This window comes from Chlorocebus sabaeus, chromosome 9 (assembly GCF_047675955.1).
Source record: "Chlorocebus sabaeus isolate Y175 chromosome 9, mChlSab1.0.hap1, whole genome shotgun sequence".
Lineage (NCBI taxonomy): Eukaryota > Metazoa > Chordata > Mammalia > Primates > Cercopithecidae > Chlorocebus > Chlorocebus sabaeus.
The window spans coordinates 83,833,833-83,850,691 of NC_132912.1; the positions used below are offsets into that span (position 1 = coordinate 83,833,833).

At 35.9% G+C, this 16,859-nt stretch overlaps 1 long non-coding RNA gene across 1 annotated transcript in view; it reads right to left on the reverse strand.

Moving 5' to 3' along the window:
- Positions 1 to 518: 518 nt before the first annotated feature.
- The window catches only part of LOC103216173 (uncharacterized), a 42,808-nt gene continuing 26,467 nt past the window's right edge, over positions 519 to 16,859 (reverse strand). Inside the window, exon 4 of the long non-coding RNA XR_490470.3 lies at positions 519 to 743. This is a non-coding gene — a long non-coding RNA (uncharacterized lncRNA). The remainder of the gene's footprint in view (positions 744 to 16,859) is intronic.

Genomic DNA, 16,859 nt, shown 5'->3' on the forward strand with positions numbered 1-16,859 from the left:
TGCTGAGAGTATCCTTAGCCTTATCATAGTTAGGTCAATTTGCTTTGTTTATCCAAGGAAATGAGTCCATGCTAACTAATGAAAATTGGATGTAGATAGGTCTTTAGGATTTTGTTTTAATTTGGAGGGTGAGCATATCTACTCACAATTTAAGTGGAAAGTTTTAAAATATAAATAGGTGAAAACACTTGTATCAATAGGAAAAATAAAAGGGGGTTCAGAGGGGTAAATTATATAAATGAGATTACTAGAAAGCAAAAAGTCTATGAAGGCGTGTTGATAGATGAAAGAGAACTGAAAGCATACATGAGGATGTTTCATGACAGGTTATCTTCCCATGGAACCTAATACATAATGTGGATTTGGAGTCAGCTCTTTTCAAGGGTATAAGTATAGAAATGTGGCTTAAAACAGAAGTAGTTGAAGATTTGTCTGTAGAGTAGCTGTGCTAGTAAATCATTTATTCCAATGCCCCTTTCTACATGCATACTGGAATTTACCTTAAAATAAAACGTTCTATTAAATATGAAAATAATGCCTTGGGGAAGCTAAAAGATGGTGGGTGTTGACATCACAAAGTAAAGTACCTTCCTGTATGTTGTTCCTGGGATGATACGGGACATCCTTCCAGCTGGCTTCCTATCCCCAGTACAGTAGGCGTCATTTCCAAGGAGCTCATCTCATGTGGCTAGGGGAGTCACTTAGCCATTTCATTCCGAAGAAAGGCCTTCTGAGAAAGGGAACTACATAGATAGACCACAACAAAGAAATCATAAACAACACTTCCTAGATAAACTTTCCTTTTTGAAGCTAAAAGAAATTTAATACACACAAGCAAAAAAAAAAAAAAGGAAAAAGAAAAAGAAACCCTCAGCAGACTAAAAAAATAATTAAAGCAAACTTTTCTGGAGAATACAAAATTAAAGCATAGGAGAAATTAAACAAAGCCAAACAAAACTCTAATTTTTAGCCCTGGAGAAATTAAAGAAAGTGGTAAAACCATAATTTAAAAAATAGCTATGAAAAAGAAAAATATCACACAAAATAGTTATGAAAAATAAAAAAAATTTTCCATTTTTAAAAAATTAAGAGATGGGTTGAAAGCCAAAGTCTAAAAAATTTCAGAGCACAGAACAAAGTAACAATTATTCCTCAGTACCTTAAAATTATAACGATAGCATTTCCAGAGAAAAAGAAAAGAGAAGAAAAGAGGCCCAGCGTGCTCACACCGGAATCCTAGCACTTTGGGAGGCCAAGGTGGGCAGATCATGAGGTCAGGAGATCGAGACGATCCTGTCTAACACAGTGAAACCCCGTCTCTACTAAAAAAATACAAAAAATTAGCCGGGCATGGTGGCCTGCACCTGTAGTCCCAGCTACTCGGGAGGCTGAGGCAGGAGAATGGCAGGGAGGAGGAGCTTGCAGTGAGCTGAGATCACGCCACTGCACTGCAGCCTGGGCGACAGAGGGAGACTCCGTCTCAAAAAGAAAAGAAAAGAAAAAAAAAAACAGGAAAAGAAAAAGAAAAGAAACAAACAAAATAGGAGGTAAGAAAAGGCAGAAACATTGTGAATAATATTTGTAAAACCTAAAGAAAGTTATGGATTTTTGGATGTAGTCAATCTAAAAATCTTGTCTATACCCATTATAAGGTTTTCAAATAATGAAGATTAACAAAAACAATACTCAGAAAGGAAAAATTACACTAAAAAAGCTAGAATTCCTCACCTACAATAATTAGAATGCAGTGAGAGTTGTCTTCAAAATTTTACATTAACTTTTATTTTTTTATTTTATAAAAAATGCAATTTTTATGGGTACATTGTAAGTGTGTATAGTTATGGGGTACATGTGAAGTCTTCATTACTAAGGAAACAATATTAAACCTAAATTTGTCAATCCAGTATAAAGATAAAATTAAGGATAAACAAGGAATCAGAAAATTAATCACCCATGTATGTTTTCTGAGGAAGAAACTTGAGAAAGTGCTCCAGAAAGCTAGTGAAGTAGGAAGAAAAGAAAATTGAATTTCAGGAATTAATAGTCCTGCTTCAGAAGTGGAATAAAGAGAACTCAAATAATTACAACTATGCAACTGCCAGGAGAATAAATGTTTCCTAGTTGATCAAGAGAAGAGAAAGAAAGAGGGAGTTATTTGCCAAATAACTGTGACTGAAGAGAAGAATAACTTTGAAAATATGATGAAAACCATTCCACATTTTGTCAACAAGAAGAAATAAAGACTGCTAGAAAGAGATGAAAAAATACACAGGAAAGTAATGATGTCAATGTATATCAAAACAAATAGGGCATGAATTTGATCTAGTAGAATGTAGAAAATATAATCTATTTGCTTTTAAGCCAAGGAATCTTTTCTTTCCACTGTTGTTGGGTTCATGACATTAGACTCTGAGAAAAGGAAACAGAAGCCTAGGGACCTTTCAGTTCTAATGATTAATATTTGTATAGTCATATTAATGCAGCTTTTGTTTGTTGGTTTTTAAGTGTTAGAATCAATCAAAGGAAAATATACATAGTCATGGTTATGAAAGAAATGTGTGTGCATCATTCTTGAAAACATAAAAAGAGAGGTTTAATTTATAAATTAAGAGATCAAAGTGTGGAGGAGCAGTTACTGAAAAGAAACTTAGATTAAATAAATATATCATAGTTTTTAGAAAATAAATGTAATCATTAATCTATTATTTCGGTTTATCAATGTTAGCAATGGAGGAACTGAAAATATCAGTATCTCTCGGAAATAGAGGGAAAAAGTAAGTAAAATGAAGTATAATGAGCCGAATCTTCATATTTGAGAACAAGAGTTTGTAGAGACTATTGAAAGAGAAAAATAGTATATTAGTGTTGAAAACTCACAATGAGAAATAAAAATATGCATAGTTGCAAGCATTTGCTTCTGAACTTGAGGTGGCCGGTGTGGAAGGGTAGGCTGAAAACTGGCATTTTTCATTTTAAAACCTGCACCCATTGATTGCATGAATTTTCATGGGAATGTACTTTTTGTTTAAAAATAATATTTACATGAAGACAGTATTTTGCTATGAAACAGCCAAAGTGCATGGAGTTTGAATTTCCCAATCTGAAAATAGAAGAAGGACATAACGAGATTTTCATGAGATATTCTTTTGAAAAATAAAAGAGCTCTTACTTAGACATGTTCATAAAAAACTCATCTGAAATGAAATTACTACTTGCTGGTTGATAATTGACAGAATGACACCACTCCATTTGTTTGGACAGGATCAGTAATAAAACCAATAAACCAAGATGATGAAAATTCTGTCTGTGTCAGTGATTTCTCATAGGCATAAAACCGAACTAAAAATGGTTGTAACACTCAGGTTAATACTCTAGAGTGTTCAAAATCTGAGGCCCTCACATTTTCAGCTTTCTGGACATATCAGTAACCTACTGACATAAATGCTGCCTTATAATTTTAAGAAATAAGTATCTTTAGACTGATAATTATCCATTTGTAAGGAGGAAATGTCTTTGAAAAGTTACCACCACAATGTGACGTTTATATTTAGGTGGAAAATATTTTTATTAGAACTTGTGGGATACAAAAAAAAAAAAAGCTATGAAAATGAAATCCCAACTTAAATTGCTTGAAATTGCATTTCAGTTGGCTGAATAAATTTATGATGGATTTTTCCTTCTATAAAAATGAAAGGTTAATGAAAACATTACGTAGTTTTCATTTTCAGGTGCAGAATGGCTAATAGAAAAGTGGCTTAATTTGTTTCTCTCTCAAAATAGAATAGTGTTTAGACATCAAACTTTATGTGCTATTATGGTAGGGAGTATGTTTTGCCACATTTTTGCTTGCAAAACCTTGACACTTTCGTCGCACTTTCTACTTTGCATTCTAGGTTACATTATTTAATATGGGGGGCAGGGCTATTTCTTTGTAGGCTAAAGAAGAAATGTTTTTCTGTATCAGCTGGACAGCTTGGCAGAGAAAGTGAGGGGGATAGGTATTTTTTTTCTCTGTTATTGAAGATAAAAAGTAAAAACACATATTGGCAACAATCCAATAATTTGTCAAAGACTTTGCCAGTAGAAAGACTGATGTATTTTGTTGCTGATGACTAGAACAAAAATGCAATTCTTGAGTCAATCTTTCAATGTCATTTTCAATATATTTTACTTATAGGAGCTTTTTAAACAAAATTGTTCTACTGTATCTGTGGAGTAGAATGAAAAGCAGAAGTAATTTGTTAAGAACTTCAGCAAGTGAAAATGATTTATTCTGTAAATACCCAGATAATTGAGAAAAGCTTTATATATTTATTTAGTATTTGTTGATTGGTTGGTTCCAAATCATTAAAATTCTTCCTTCTAGTTCTGGAAAAGTCATCCTTCCGATTATAGTTAGCATTAGATGTTTACATACAACTCTAAAAATCATTGATTTTATTGACTTTTCTTTTACTAAATAAATATGCTATAGACAAGCTTGCTCAATCTGTGGCCTGTGAGCCACATGCAACCCAGGATATCTCTGAATGTGGATGAATACAAATTCATAAGTTTTCTTAAAACATTGTGAAGTAGTTTTGCAATTTTTTTAGCTCATCCGCTATCATTAGTGTTAGGGTATTTTATACGTGGCCGAAGACAGTTCTTCCAGTGTGGCCCAGGGAAGCCAAAAGATTGGACAACCCTGCTATAGTAGCTCTCTCAAAGTTTAAATAATCTGTAATGGATTAAAAGTGGTTTTTATATTATCTACAAAAATTATTTCTTCAAGCTGTGGCAAAATTTCCAAAAATAGTTGGGGAAAATTAGGGGTAGATTAATCTGAGAGAGTTGTTGTACAGAGCAGCAACAAAAAAAAATATTTTATGAAAAACATCTTTTGCTGCATTCCCTATTTTGCTTAAATGCATTATTTTATTTTTTAACCTTTAAAGGAAAGAGGTTTAATGGACATACTGTTCCACATGGCCAGGGAGGCCTCACAATCATGTGGAAGGCAAAAGAGAAGCAAAAGCACAGCTTCCATGGTGGCAGGCAAAACAGCTTGTGCAGGGGAACTTTCATTTATAAAACCATCAAATCTCGTGAGACTTGTTCCCTACCATGAGAAAAGCACAGGAAAGACCCATTCCCATGACTCAATTAACTCCAACCAGGTCCCTCCTACAATACATAGGAATTATGGGAACTACAATTCAAGATGAGATTTGGGTGGGGACATAGTCAAAATATATCATTTCACACATGGCCCCTCCAAATCTCATGTCCTCACATTTCGAAACCAATCATGCCTTCCAACAGTCCTCCAAAATCTTAACTCATTTCAGCATTAAATCAAAAGTGTGTAGTCCAAAGTCGCATCAGAGACAAGGCAAGTTCCTTCTGCCTATGAGCCTGTAAAATCAAAAGCAAGTTAGCTGCTTCCTAAATACAGTGGAGGTACAGGCAATGGGTAAATACACACATTCTAAATGAGATAAATTGTCCAAAATGAAGGGGCTACAGGGCCCATGAAAGTACAGAATCCACCAGGATGGTCAAATCTTAAATCTGCAAAATGATCTTTGACTCCCTGTCTCACATTCAGGTCATGCTGATAAAAGAGATGGGTTCCCATGGTCTTGGGCAGCTCTACCTCTGTGGCTTTGCAGGGTACAGCCTCACTCTTGGTTGCTTTCATGGGCTGGCATTGAGTGTCTGTGGCTTTTACAGTTGTACGGTAGAAACTGTTGGTGGATCTACTATTCCAGGGTCTGGAGGATGGTGCCCCTCTTCTCACAACTCCACTAGGCAGTGTCCCAGTGGGGACTCTGTATGGGGCTTCCACCCCACATTTCCCTTCCACACTGCCCTAGCAGATGTTCTCCATGAGGGCTCTGTCCCTGTAGCAAACTTTGCCTGGACATCCAGGCATTTTCATACATCCTCTGAAATCTAGGTGGAGATCCCTAAACCTCAATTCTTGACTCTTGTGCAGCCACAGGCTCAACACCACGTGGAAGTTGCCCAGGCTTGAGGCTTGCATCCTCTGAAGCAATGGCTTGAACTCTATGTTTGCCCCTTTTAGCCATGACTGGGATACAGGGCACCAAATTCTGAGACTGCACAAGGAAGCAAGGCCCTGGGCCCAGGCCCCAAAACCATTTTTCCTGGCCTCTGATGGGAGGGGGTTCCATGAAGACATCTCACACGCCCTGGAGACATTTTCCCTATTGTCTTGGTGATTAACATTTGACTCTTTGTTATGCAAATTTCTGCAGCCCACTTGAATTTCTCCTCAGAAAACGGGTTTTTCTTTTCTATTGCAGGGTCAGGCTGCAAATTATCTGAACTTTATGCTCTGCTTCCCTTTTAAACATAAATTCCAATTCCAAATCATCTTTGTGAATACGTAAAACAGAATGTTTTCAACAGTACCCAAGTCACTTCTTGAATGCTTTGCTACCTAGAAATTTCTTCCTCCAGATGCCCTAAATTGTCTCTCTCAAGTTCAAAATTCCACACATTTCTAGGATAGGGGTAAATTGCCACCAGTCTCTTTGTTAAAACAAAGCAAGAATCACTTTGGCTTCAATTCCCAACAAATTCCTCATCTCCATCTGAGACCACCTGAGCCTGGACTTTATTGTCCATATCACATTTTGGTCAAAATCATTCAACAAGTCTCTAGGAATTTCCAAATTTCCCCACATCTTCCTATCTTCTTCTGAGTCCTCCAAACTCTTCCAACCTCTGCCTGTTACCCAGTTCCAAAGTTGCTTCCACATTTTCAAGTACCTTTACAGTAGTACCCCACTCTTCTGGTACCAATTTACTATATTAGTCTATTCTCATGCTGCTAATAAAGACATACCCGAGACTGGATAATTTATAAAGAAAAGAGGTTTAGTTGACTCACTCAGTTCTACATGGCTAGGGAGGCCTCACAGTCATGGCAGAAGAAAAAGGAAGAGCAAAGGGACTTCTTACATGACACCAAGCCTGCATAAATTCATTCATGACTGGAACTTTCACATTAAAAAGTGTTATTGTGGAACAGAGATACCAGTTCAAATTTGCCATGGCTTGGAGTTAGGCAGTTGGGAATCAAACAAAACTCATCTGTTAAAATTCTCTCTTCTGTCATTGATACTCAGCTTGAGAAAAGAAAGTCACTGATCCTAGTGAGCTGTATAACTAATGGGTACTAAAGTCCATCAGTCCATTAGAATAGCAGTGTCAAAACATATCCAAATCATAAAATATTGAGTAAAAACTGTTATCTGAGCCAATATTGAAAGTTTCTACAAATGTAGTTTCTTATTTTACACTTAACTGAATTTTTTCTACTTATACATCAGAAGCAGACTTAGTAACTGAAATGACTGTAATATTTAGGTAGGCCCTGAGATTCAGCAGTTGAAATAATTAGTATCAATTATAACATCAATTTAGTACATAGAATGTGATGGACATCAGTAGGAGAGTTGCACTTTCTTTTTTTGTTTATCAACTGTACTACCAAAATTGCGTAGAAAAATTCAGGCCTAAAAATAATAATTGTGGTTAAGTGGAAATAATTTTGACCTGAAAGTAAGAAAATGACTACCAGGCTATGGTAGTAGTTGACATCTAGTAAATAACAATGATGTGCCAACCTCTTAGGCAAGAGTTCTACATCATAGGCATCATTTCACTTAAATCTTATAAGTTTTATCAGGCGGTTATATTTCTAAACTGTTTTACGGGTGACAAAAATTAACCTTTAAATAATTAACCAAATTATCAAAGGTCACACATTAAGTAGCAGAACTAGAATCTGACCCTATGCCTGACCAATCTAAACATTTGGATTTTTAAACAGTACATTATACTGGTTCCCAGAGGACATGACTTCAAAGATATATGACTTTTGTGGACTAAATTTGTGACTCTGGAAAAGACTTAACCGTAGTTTTCAATTAAACAATGATTTTATACATTTATTTTGGTTCCAAAATTGTGGATGTTGTTAGGCAAGCATACACTGTAGTTGTTTTAGTGACAATCATTCTTAAAGGCATAGAGTTTAGTTTTTAATATAGGTTATAGGGATGAGTTTTAGACTGACTAAATTGTAGTTTAGATTATACTGTAGGTTAGGTTAATTTAGTGTAGGTTATCAGGATGAATTTAGACTGAGTAAATTGTCAGTTCACAGAGGGCAAGTTTGCTTTGATTTAGTTCTAGTTCTTCTTATCTTTTACTAAATTGTTCTGTATAGTCAGTGACTCAGTCAATGCTGTTGTTTAATTAGTGTACATAGAGAAACTATCAGAACTTCAGTAACCCGTATGATAATTGTGTTGTACATTTCTTCTGACATTATACAATTAAAAAAGCCTCCAAAAGTAATGTTTTATACTTTCCTTCATATTTTTAAGGACATAGAAATTATGATAAGATCTGGTTGACTGACAGTATGAAATGGCTGTGGTAATCTGTATAGTTACACTGGAGTGGCTGGATATCTTGATATGCTTTCAATGTTAGCTACAATTGGAGGAGTGTACTGACTGAATAATAGCTCCACTGAAAAAGCCTGTAATACTATAATGCAAAGTTTTGGATATCAACAATCAGAATATGCAGATGAAACGCTGCTAAACATTTTGCTGCTTTGATCCAACCCCATATCTTTTTGTTGCTAAATAGCAATCCTTTCTGATTCCTCCAGCTTTGCTAACAATTTGTAACCTCAATGGCCCCCATCATTCATTGTAACTAAGCAGCTACACCTCACACAAGCCATAAAAATGTGAAAAAAGTGAACATTTTTTGTTTTGCCTTTTTTCTTAATTTTATCTTAAAAAGAAATAAAAATTGAAATGGGTTCTAAACCACCAAATGTTTAAGAAAATGCTGTCTAATTATTATATGGAAGGGTAGCTTCTCAACAAACATTGTTACTTCCTTTAAAAACAAAATGTGTTGTGAACCAATAACACATATGTAGTCTTCAGATGAGAGCAGCAAGAGAATTAGATTGCTCTGAGATGGCTGTCAAGATGTGCAGTGGTATTTGTACTTGTCATAAAGGTGATTATCCTGCATCTAAACTCTAGCAAGGTTAGACCTCAGATTCTGTCTTTGAAATTAAGAAATTTTGTGCTGACAGCAGATAGGCTGGGATTAAAGAAACTGAAATGTATAAGCATGTAGAAAATTGAATTATGAAGGTAGGTTAGAGGAAAAAGCAATAAAATTACAATTCAGAGATTCAGCTGGAATAAGTAGAAACTAAAGGGATATAGGAAAGTAGCTTAATATTTAGGAAAATGCAGTTTTTGATAGATCCATTGTAAGTCCCTGACAATGGGACTTACAATGGTTCAACTAATGATTTTTCAATGTTACAGTGGTGTAAAACCATTCTGTTTTTCACTTTCAGCATAGTATTCAATAAAGTACAAGAAATATTCAATACGTTATTATAAAATAGGCTTTGTGTTTGATGATTTTGCCAAGCTGTGGGCTAATGGAAATGTTCTGAACATGTTTAGGGTAGGCTAGTGCTAGGCAACAGTATGCTGTGCAATACATTAAGTCTATTAAATGCATCTTTGAATGACTGTATTTTCAACTCATGGTAAGTTTATTGTAATATAACCCCATCATAAGTTGAGGCGCATCTGTACTGTAAACAACTAGATGTCTCTAAGACTTACCAATGTTCAAGAATGAAATACAATTTTTAATATCAGAAGGGGGACTTTGAAATTCAAGAATACTTTGCAACTAGAGTAAAAATACACCATATAAAAATGGAATATCAGGCAGGGCATGGTGGCTCACACCTGTAATCCCAGCACTTTGGGAGGCCAAGGCGGGCGGATCACGAGGTCAAGAGATCAAGAGCATCCTGGCCAACACGGTGAAACCCCGTCTCTACTAAAAATACAAAAATTAGCTGAGCATGGTGGCGGACGTCTGTAATACCAGCTACTCAGGAGGCTGAGGCAGGAGAATCGCTTGAACCCGCGAAGCGGAGGTTGCAGTGAGCCGAGATTGCACCACTGCACTCCAGCCTGGCAACAGAGCGAGAAAAAAAAAAGAGAGAGAAAGGAGGGGGGGAGGGGAAGAGAGCGAGAGAGAGAGAAAATGGAATTTCAGAATCGAAGAAAATTTTTAAACAGGACCAAGAGAGGCAGATATGGGTATTTATAAGGAATAGGTTGTGAAAGCTGTTTTGTGAAACATTATGGACATGAACAATACTGGGAGGAATTCTCAGGACTTAGAATAAAAATAAACTAAAGTTTCAAAATTTGAACCCATGAACTTTTAAAAGTGCATTTAAAAAACCTAAATACATTATAATGAGCTAGAGGAAGACTATAAAGTACTTCCAAAAACCCTGTAACTTTCACAGTGTTGTAGAGATTATTTATATAATGTTTGAAAGTCTAAGAAAAGGACTGTTTTTCAGTTCAGACCTAGATCAAACACCATTTTTTTTTAAATTGCTAAATTGATTAAGCTACAAGTAGCTTCTCACATTTGAGCTAAAAATAATTTTAAGAAAAGAATATAAAGTAGATAAATAAAATTTTAAAATAATCTGCTGAGGAACGCTTTCAAATTATAAACTCTGATTGGGTAGAAGTAGGTGTAAAAGCTGTGTTAGGCTAAATAATGACTCCCTAAAACATCCATACTAATTATTGGAACCTGTGAATGTTACTCTATATGGCAAATAGAGACATGACAAATGTGATTAAATTAGGAATGCTGAGATAGGATGATCATTCTAGATTAGCTAGGTGGATTCTAATGGTAATCACAAGCATCCTTATAAGAGTGAGGCAAAGGAAAATTTTACTACAAAGTGTAGAATGCAAGGTAAGGAGTGATACAGAGAAAAATTTGAAGATGCCACTTTATTGCCATTTTAGATAGAGGATGGGCCATGAGCCTAGGAATGCCATTTAAAAGCTGGAACAGGAAGGATGTGGTTTCTCTCTTAAAGCCTCTAGAGGGAACTCAGCCCTGTTGACACTTTAGTTTCAACTCAGAGAAATTAGGATCCAGAACTGTAAGATTCTATAGTTGTGTTATTTTTAGCCATTAAATTTGTGGTAATTTGTTATAGCAGCAATGGGAGACTAATACAAAATATTTGATTATAATTGACTCTGTGGAGTAAAGGCCAATATGTCCCTAATTTCAAGAAATAGTGCTTTAAGAGGGCCACACTATCTGATATCTAATTTAGGGGCTTCTCTTCTTTACACTTCGCTTTTGTGATCTCAGAAGCTAAAAGTCTCAGTAGTGTTTAAGCAGTGGAATTTGCTCTATAAATATATTCCACATAATTACCAAGTTCTGGAGACAGTACATAAAAGGGTTAGGTCAGAGTTAATGTTATCGTTAACAATTAGCAATCAATTGCTGAGTATTTTTTGAGCATATGCCATGGGTCCAGTACAGGTAGAGGTAACCACAAAAGAAATAGAAAAATCACAAAATTTGATTTGTAAGAATAATTAGCAGTAGTTTAATTCATTTCCCAGAGTCATCAGATCATGCAAACATACTGCAGTCTCAGTATCTTCAACGACAGAAAACTCACTACTTCACAACCTATTTATTTTTAATGAGCTCCAATGAAAAATAAAAACAAAAAACCTTTGTTTTCATAAACCCATGTTTTGCCTTTTACAATTTTTATAGTTTAATCCTGCTGTTGTTCTTTGAACTCTGCAGAAGGCTACTCTCTTCTGGGTTTGAAGCTTTAGGTATCCAAGAAGGTTTATGTTTGCACCTTCCCTAGGAGCACAGATTTCAATTTTTTTAGACTTTCCTTTTATAACATCTTTTCCAGATGTACTACTATTTCTACAACTAGAAAACCAGTAGTGATAAGGGAGAAGGGCTTTAGCTCTTGTACTTCTATTCTCCCAAAAGATGTCAGACCACCATCTCAAAGATGTGTGTTCCACAATAAGAAGCAATCAGTATTGGAATAACATTTATAAAGGCAAAATCCCTAGTTAACTACTTTGTTAGAGTGAAAGCCCTATATATATTTTGTGCTATATAATAGCACAAAAATCCAAATTTCTTACCATGGCAAAGTCTTTAAACATTTCTACCCTTTTATTTTATTAATTGTATTTCCTGACACTTCCTGATAACCACTGTTTCAGCACTACTACCAAATTAACTGCAGTCTTCCTATTAGTTCATGCTCCTTTGCAATAATATATCTGGGATCATTCTTTTTCCTATGATTGAATTCGTTTTCTGTTTAATAAATTTTCTTTCAAGACTCATTCAAGCGTCAACTGCCCAGTGAAGCCTTCTCTGATCTTTCTAGGAGAAGAAAAGTCCTCACCTCTCCTCTCTTAGGCCATGGGTGTATCTCTGGTAAAACACAGACTTTGTGCACTTATTTGAGCACCCCTTTAAACTCTGAACTTTTTAAAGGCAAAACCCCTGCCTTCCTTTTTTCTCTAGATATGCTTAGTGCCTGGCACACAGTGGAGGTTCAGCAAAGAACTGTTTAATGAATGGACTCCAATCACTGACTCAAAATATTAGAATTGAAGTTACAGTTCCTTGGGTGATTATTTCTGTCTACTTTGATTATAGAAATGAGTATAACTGAAGATAAGTTATCCTTTCTCCAGAATCAGGTTCACTTCATTTGCCTTATAAAGTCAAATGTGCCAGATCCAAGTTATTTGGACTATCTTGGACTAATGGGCACAGTCTTTGTCTCCTGTGACTCACAAGGCCAGGTTTCTTTATTGTAATTTATTGCTACCTTGGCACCCACAGCTTCTAGTTTCTTCCTTATTCCTTCTGTGATCTTCTGACCCCAGTCCCTTGACTCATTTCTGATTCCTCTTTCCATGGTCCAGAGATGCCAGATGCTGGAATTGCTCTCTCCTATGCTAACTGTAGCCTGATTAACTCACTGTCCTCATGCTGCCATACCCTAATATGATGTGTTTTGTTAAACTGTTCATACTCCGTTAAACTGCTCAGCTTCTTTCATTCATTCTGAAAACATTTAATACATAGTGCTCAGTGGCACACATAGGAGCAGCAGCATATATTTTAAATGTATGTAATAAGCAAAGGTAAAGTAATCTAGAAATAGGTAATCACGGCAGAAGAGTGGTTCCAGAAGCAGGTGATAGTCTAAAAGATTAGAAAAAGGGTGCCAGTTACCTACAGAATGGAAGAAAATTTTTGCAATCTACCTATCTGACAAAGGGCTAATATCCAGAATCTACAAAGAACTCAAACAAATTTACAAGGAAAAAAATCAAACAACCCCATCAAAAAGTGGGCAAAGGATATGAACAGACACTTCTCAAAAGAAGTCATTTATGCAGCCAACAGACACATGAAAAAATGCTCATCATCACTCATCATCAGAGAAATACAAATCAAAACCACAATGAGATAACATCTCACACCAGTTAGAATGGTGATCATTAGAAAGTCAGGAAACAACAGGTGCTGGAGAGGATATGGAGAAATAGGAATACTTTTACACTGTTGGTGGGAGTGTAAACTAGTTCAACCATTGTGGAAGACAGTGTGGCAATTCCTCAAGGATCTAGGCAATTCCTCATGGGATTGACCCAGTAATCCCATTACTGGGCATATACCCAAAGGAGTATAAATCATGCTACTATAAAGATACATGCACACGTATGTTTATTGTGGTGCTAGTCACAATAGCAAAGACTTGGAACCAACCCAAATTAAGAAAATGTGGCACACATACACCATGGAATACTATGCAGCCAGAAAAAAAGGATGAGTTCATGTCCTTTGTAGGGACATGGATGAAGCTGGAAACCACCATTCTCAGCAAACTATCACAAGGACAGAAAACCAAACAGTGCATGTTCCCACTCACAGGTGGGGATTGAACAACGAGAACACTTGGACACAGGGTGGGGAACATCACACACTGGGGCCTGTTGTGGGGTGGGGAGAAGGGGGAGGGATAGCATTAGGAGAAATACCTAATGTAAATGACAAGTTAATGGGTGCAGAAAACCAACATGACACATGTATACCTATGTAACAAACCTGCACGTTGTGCACATGTACCCTAGAACTTAAAATATATATATATTTAAAAAAAAAGAAAAAAAATAGGGTGCCAGTTGAAGCCAACTAGGAAGGCCAGACTGAGAATATTCAAGAACTACTACATTGAGATCCACCTGCATTATCAAAGCCAGCAAGACAGGAGCCACAAGATCCAGAAAAACACAAATGCTGGGAGGCCTATAGCAGTCAGTTTAGAGCCTGCAGGTATTTGGTTATACTTGACAAATGTGGAGAATCCATTGCCTAAGTCGTTTATACTCCATAGCTTATGCATCAAGTAGCATCAGCATTACTTGGGAGCTTATTAAAAATGCAGACACATGGGGTTTACCCTGAAACTGAATCACAACTTCTATTTTAGCAAGATCCCTATGTAATTTCTATGGGATCATAGAAATGATGACAGGCAAATTCTGATAAGTGAAGCTTTCTAGATATTTGAGTGTCACATTATAAAGATGTTATAAGGCTCATAAAGGCCGTTTTGTTCTGCAGTCCTTCTCCTGTAGAAGTCCACTTCTGAAATCATGGGGGGGAGGGGGGAGGAAAACAAAACTATTTGCTGATTACTTATTCTATGCCAGATATTGTATTATGCTATGTGCTGAGAATACAATAATTAGCCAGATAATACGATTTCCTGTTCCCATGACCACTATAGCCAAGTGGGAAAAGATACTAAATAAGTGATTACAATGCATTGTGAGCAAAGTAATGATGAGGGAAGAACAGAATGCTTCAGGAGCACATAGCAGGGATACCTTTATTAGTACTCTCCACTGTCAGAATGCTGTGGTCACCTATGCTGGGGCACTTGTCTCTCCATAGCATTTTCAAATCCTTGGCTCGCTTATCATTTCTCTGAGACTATCTTAATGATTTCCATTCCTGAGTCCCCCAAATCTCTCTTTTTTTTCATTCTGAATATAAAACTGTACTGTTAGGCAAATAAATATTATGTTACTGCTTTCTGTGCTACTTAGAAATTATTTTATTTCGTGTCTACTCTTCATTGTATTACCTGTCGGCCACAAACCTATTTTATTTAGTCAAACTCAAATCTTTTCATCTTTTCATAGAACATGACTTGCCTCTTATTTTACTGAGTAGATTGAGGCTACCTGGTAAAAACTTCTTTGTATTTCAACTTTCTTAACATCTGCCTTTTTATCATTTAGTTGCCCCTAAATAGTCCTTTATCTTGACCTATCTACTTCTACTTTCTTCCTATTCTACAGGCAAGCCCTGTCCTTCCTTTTCGGGGCTGGCCTCTCCACTTGTGCCTCCTCCAGAGCTCCTTCAGTGTTCTCTCACCCTCTTTGGTAGTGTCAGTTGATCTTTGTCTATTAGCTTCTTTCCAGGAATTTTGCCACACACAGATGAGCGCCAATCAAAAATATCTTTACCAGATCCATAGTCTCCCTTTATCTTTTATTCCACAACTTCCTTACTCTCATCATCAAACCTGTGGTCAGTTGAAAATTTCCCATATATACTTTGGAATGCATCTGAAATTCAAGATAGGGCTCACCCATTTTATCTGTTCTATTTCTTTACCACTGAGATTTATTCCCTTTGTCTTATGTTCAGATTATCATCATCAGTAGTAGTAGTAATACTGCTGTTAATTCCTCTTTCTCTTTTGTTTTTGTGTCCAATCACAGAGTAACTTCAAACAATCAAATCCTGCTTCTACCAGGTATAAATTATGTGAGATAGGCAAGATAGCCATTCCACCTTAGATTCCACCCATGTAAGATTAGGGAATGATTTATAATGATACTTACCTCATTAGATTGGTATAAAGATTACATAAATTAATCTTTTTGTAGAACTCAGCAGAGTAACTCATATAAAGTAACCACTCAAAAATGTGAGCTATTATTTTTTATAGCCATCCTTTATCCCCTGTCTTCTAGATTCTATACCTGTCAAAGACGTCTAGATAAATCAAGTCACTAATCCTGTGCCTTCATGTGATATACAATCAATTACACAGTCAGACCTGTGATCAAGTAGACCATAGGCATACTAGGGTCATTGTACTTTTTCTCTCTGAGACTGATTGATTGCATATAAAGTATGGTTATTGTCATTTAATAGGGTTGTTGTATTAAAGAATATATTGTATGTTAAGCAGTGAGCAAAGTATATGGTAGATACTCAAATGTGCTAGGTGCTGTTCTCATCATCGCCATCATCCTCAGCATTCCTATTCCTTACTCCTCTGAAATCTGGCTCCTTGCACCATTTCACTTTATGTATGTGTGTGTGTGTGTGTATAGATATATATATATATATAGTACGGGACCAACCACAAACCAAAGTAAGTGGCCCATTTGTCATCATAATTAGTAACCTACATCAAGAAAATTATTTATGCTAGGGCTCAACTTACACTTTATTTTTCCTTATCTGTCTCATATTTCTCCTTTCATTTCTTATATAGTAATTTCCTACAATTCCTGAATATTTTTTCACCTTAATATCACCCATTTCCAAAGCTTTAATATTTTCTATACATGATTTGTATCTTTAGTTTTGGTCCTCATCCTAAAGACTACAAATGTTTCCAAATACAAAGTGGAATTTTCCTTATGCACATCTGATAGCACTTAACACTAAAAACACATTACTAAAACACAGCCTTCCTTAGATTACTTTTTTTTACTTTTTCAAAACTAATTTCCAATCTTAACCACTGTTCAACAAAATTCATCATTTTCCAATACTATTGACTATTCCCTTAAACTATCTCT